Source organism: Triticum aestivum, chromosome 7B, assembly GCF_018294505.1.
Source record: "Triticum aestivum cultivar Chinese Spring chromosome 7B, IWGSC CS RefSeq v2.1, whole genome shotgun sequence".
Classification (NCBI taxonomy): Eukaryota; Viridiplantae; Streptophyta; class Magnoliopsida; order Poales; family Poaceae; genus Triticum; species Triticum aestivum.
The window spans coordinates 435,419,899-435,425,370 of record NC_057813.1 but is presented as its reverse complement, the minus strand read 5'-3'; positions in this window follow the sequence as shown (position 1 = coordinate 435,425,370).

Genomic DNA, 5,472 nt, shown 5'->3' with positions numbered 1-5,472 from the left:
AAATGGATACTTGATTAAAATATATGAGTCCTTGAAGAAAAAGGGTGGGAGGGCGGGAAAACAAAGACAATTTGGGCAGATGGAATGGATACCGTTGAGAAAACTTAGAATTGATCTCACTAATGTTGAAATGATAGGATCCACTTGAAGAGAAGCACGGCAGGTGGGAAAAGAATTAACATGACGATCTCGATGATCAAGAAGGATTAGTATTCACATAGCAATATGAGAACACCGTTTATGAAAGGTATGGATTCAACATTTGACTTCGAAGCAACTCGAATACCACAAATAAAACAAAGCAAATGATTTGGCTTGCAGAATAAGCCAGAACAAATACATATGATAGAGATTTCGTACGAAGTTTTTGTGGTGGGGCCCACACGGGCTCGATCGTACAGCACCATCATGTACAAGGCAGTGCACATGACATACGAAGCATCCCCGAACCAGCATAGCCAAGGGTTCTTTAAGACACAACGAGACCACTGTAAAAACGACCGTGGATAGGCGGACCACTAGACGTCGAACCCCAATCTCATATCATGCATCTGTCAAAAAGGATAAAAAACTAGAGCTACTTGAATTCCCACCTATAAAACTCCCGAAACTTTCTGGTTATGCAATCTGGTGTTGGGGATACAGGGGAAGCAATATATCTCACCCAAACTAACAATCCCTACATCCAAGCTGTATCCATCCGTTAACACATAACCAAGAAACCTTCGGAAATCGTGTACCTCAACCTTCAAAAAGCATCCGTTATACGAGCTAGGGCAATACTCCCAAAGTCCCCAGTACTGGGTGGCGTCGAGGTTATCTCACCAACAACTGCATAAAAGAGATTTTCGATGTCGGCAAAACTCAGGTATTCCAGAACTGCAATGATAAAATTATGATGACAACACCTCGGAGCTCAACTCCCCGGGACACTACCACAACGCCTAAATGTCAAGAGGCACCAAGAACAATGTTCTCATCAAAAGAATATCGGAACGATTCCAAGATACCCGCGTGATCCTAAAATATTTTTTAGTGAAATTTGAGGAGAGGAAAGATAAAACATCTACGTCAGGAGGCCTCACCAGAGCAACGAAGGGATTGAGAAGTAAAAAGAATCCTACTCTCCGATATATATAATCCTAAGACTCAAAACATTTTTGTTCTAGACTCAACAACGCCAGCGATTCGATCAAGCAGGGGGCTCCTAAGTCGGGGATGGCTCTGATACCAACTTGTAACACCCACGATGCGGCTATATCTCCCACGTGTCGAAGCACGACTTAGAGGCATAACCGCATTGTGGTTTTGTCCAAGAAGGGCCATCTTCACACAATCCCATGTAATGAACAATAAAGGGATAAAGAGTTGGCTTACAATCGCCACTTCACACAAATACTTAAATAAAGCATACATCAATAAGAGTACACACATAGTCCGTCTACGGACAAATCTAAAAGAAAAGAAGATAACCCAACTGGTAGATCCCCGATCGTCCCAACTGGGCTGCACTACTGATCAACATGAAACGAAACATAGCAACGACCAAGATCTTCATCGAACTCCCACTTGAGTTCGGCTGCAACACCTGCACTGGTATCATCGGCACCTGTAACTGTTGGTTGTATCTGGTGAGTCACGAGGACTCAGCAATCTCAAAACCCGCGAGATCAAGACTATTTAAGCTTATGGATAGGAAGTGGTAATGAGGTGGAGTTGCAGCAAGCACTAAGCAAATATGGTGGCTAACATATGCAAATAAGAGCGAGAAGAGGAGCAACGGAACGGTCGAGAAGATAGAAGTGATCAAGAAGTGATCCTGAAACTACTTACGCACAATCATAACACAAAGACCGTGTTCACTTCTCGGACTCCGCCGAAAAGAGACCATCACGACTACACACACGGTTGATGCATTTCAATTAAGTCAAGTGTCAAGTTCTCTACAACCGAATATTAACGTATTCCCATCTGCCACATAACCGCGGGCATGTCTCTCGAAAGTTTATACCCTGCAGGGGTGTCCGAACTTAGCCCATCACAAGCTCTCACGGTCAACGAAGGATATTCCTTCTCCCAGGAAGACCCGATCAGTCTCGGAATCCCGGTTTACAAGACATTTTGACAATAGTAAAACAAGACCAGCAAAGCCGCCCGAATGTGCCGACAAATCCTTATAGGAGCTGCACATATCTCATTCTCAGGGCACACCGAATTGTCCAAACTTCCGGTAGGCCAGCCCAGAGTTGCCCCTGGTGGCCACCGGCGGCTGACAGGTTGGACCAACACTCACGACGAGCATTGGCCCGGGTGGGGGGGGGGTAAAAATAAAGATGACCCTTGAGTCTGCAGAACCCAAGGGAAAAAGGCTTAGGTGGCAAATGTTAAAACCAAGGTTGGGCCTTGCTGGAGGAGTTTTATTCAAAGCAAACTGTCAAGGGGGTCCCATAAATCACCCAACCGCGTAAGGAACGCAAAATCAAGGAACATAACACCGGTATGACGGAAACTAGGGCTGCAAGAGTGGAACAAAACACCAGGCATAAGGTCGAGTCTTCCACCCTTTACCAAGTATATAGATGCATTAATTAAATAAGAGATATTGTGATATCCCCACATAATCCGGATCCAACATGGAGCAATCTTCAACTTCACCTGCAACTAACAACGCTATAAGAGGGACTGAGCAAAGCGGTAACATAGCCAAGCAACGGTTTGCTAGGAAGGGTGAAAAGGTTAGAGGCTGACATGGCAACTTGGGAGGCATGGTAAACAAGTGATAGGTAACGCAGCATAGCGATAGAACGAAGCAACTAGCAAGCAAAGATACAAGTGATATCGAGGGTAATGGTCATCTTGCCTGAAATCCCGCAAGGAACAAGAACGAGTCCAAGAAGTAGGCGAACCAACATAGTCAAACGAATCCTCACAATCGCAATGTAACCGGAACTATCAAGGAGAAGCGCAACCGGAAAGAAGCAAACAACATGGTAAACAACCATCACATAAACATGGCATGATGCACAAACAAGTATGATGCATGTCCGGTTTAATGAGGCATGCCATGGCAAAGTGCAACAAACAGAACTACAAGTTAAGTTGAGCTCAATATGCAATGAGTTGCATATTGACAAAACACCACATGCAATTATTTAGTTTGATCTCATTATAATCTACTCAACAATATTAAATGTTGTTAAACATGGCAAGAGGTGAGGCATAAATAAACTAACTATTTAGGCAAATTTGAATGAGGCCGGAACAACTAACAACAATTCCGGAAAATCCTCATGTCCATATTTTAGATTTGGTACTGTTCTGTCCTAAAGCATATTTTAGAGTTGTTAAACATGCAAAGTAATGCTACCATGTTAATCTATGGATTTTTCTAGACAAGTTGCTTATATAATTTATTTAATTCGAAGTTACGGTTATTTAGTTATGAAATAAAGCATTTTAGCATGGCATTTGAGCAAATTTAATCAAACAACATTGTAAACATGGATGAAAGTTGGATATTATGAAACTAGACAAAATTCTAAGCATTTTAAATATATAAAACATTTTAATCTGATGCACGGTTATTTACTTGTGAGCAATTTAAAATAATGGCATCCTCCTGTAATGATGCATGGACTGGATAAATGGAAAAAATCACACGGACTGGAAAAAACGCTACATGGGCTGAATCTGGATCTGGGCAAGGGTTGCTCACATAGGCTCTTGGCCCGGTCGGTGGAGGAGGCCCAAGAGGGGCGGCGCTGGGCATTGAAGCTTGCATCCCAGGCGGTCGAGGATGCAGGGGGGGGGGGTCAACGCTCGGACTGGTGAGCGAGCTGCCGCTGCTTGTTACTGAAGGACAGAAACAGCAGCAGGGGAACAACGGCGCGATGTAGGGGCTTGGCGAGGCGGCCTCGCTGGGGACCAGCCGGAACAAGACCGAGACGGTGGGATCCGACGGAGGGGCGTCGGAGATGGCCGGATCAGGGCCAGAGGCGGACGTCAACGGCTTCCGCGAGCGACGGTCGTTCCTGTAGCGGTGAAGTACAAAGAGAGAGGGAGATCGTGAGGGAGAGAGAAGGGAATGAGAGAAAGTAGAATGAAATAGAGGGGGAATGGGTGGTCCTGATGGTGCTCCGGCAGTGGCGCGCAAATGACGACTCAGATTGAGGCTCGGGGCTGTGCTGCTGCTGTTGCGCGGACGCAGGCAAGGCAGGGAGACGGTGAGGCGTCTGTGCTCAAGCATGAGCAGAGGCACATGGGAGGCGATGAAGGGCACGGGACCTGGGGCTCCGAGAGTGCTGTGCTCCGACGTGGGGGCGTGAGAGGAAGCTTTGGTGGCTGGGTTCGCCGGCGGGGTGGAGGAGCCGAAGGCGGGTCGCGCTCGGCAGCAGAGGAGGCAGATGCGTGTGAGGCCGTGGCCTCGATCCATCCTGGATCGGACGCCGGCTGGCTGCGGGAGAGATCGAGCGTGGGGGCTGGCCGCGGGAGCTCAAGGATTGAGGAAAGAGGAGGCCGATGGAATTTTGGATCGGGGCGGATGAGGCTGGTGATTTGCTCGGTGGGGAATGGGAGGATCCCGAGGCGGAAGGAGAGGCCCGATGGAGTGGCGCCACGACAATGGAATGGATGGGACATCTCCCTAGATTTTAGGGTTTGGTCCTATTATATATAGCGGTGGGATAGGTTAGATTTATCTCGACCCTTCGATCGTAATCAGACGGTCCGGGAAAAATAGGCTAGGGAGTCTAATAAATAAAACGAAGATATTTTACGGATGTTAGGGGATGATTCAAATCCAACGGAGATGACTGTGCGGGTTAGGTTCGGGGCAGGTTTCGGGCGCACACGAGGGGTCTGAGAGAGGTCGACGAAGACAAGGGTCTAACAATTGGTCAACAGAGACAAAGAGAGAATCGGCAACTATGAACCGTAACGAGTTTTATAAAAACATGCGGATGCAATATGCATGATGACATGATGAAATGCAACAACAACAAAATAAAACACACGACGACAACGAAAAACATGGAAGGCGTCTGAAGCGTCAGACTTGGGGTGTCACAGGAGGCAGCTCGCCAACACGCCCCAGCTCAGGAGGCGGTTGCCGCTGCATCTCAGTACGACCCCAGTTTCACTTACGGATATCAGCCAGGCGGTCCTTGGTACTAGACCAACTTAGGCCAAAAGCCTAAGCTTGGGGGAGTACGTATTTCTCACCGACTTTACATTCATATTCACACACTAGTCGTCGGTGCTCATACTCTTTCATTGTATTATCCATGCTAGTTTAAATTTCTTTTTCTAGTTTTCTTCTTGTGTGTTTGATAAACCTTAAGAAAATCCAAAAACAATTAGTTAGTTTAATTTCCATGCTTGTAGTAGAATTAAAATGAAAACCCAAAAAGATTTCTAGTTCTTCTTTTTACTTGTTGGGAGCTTTCCCATATAAATAGTTTTATTTTCTTTTCT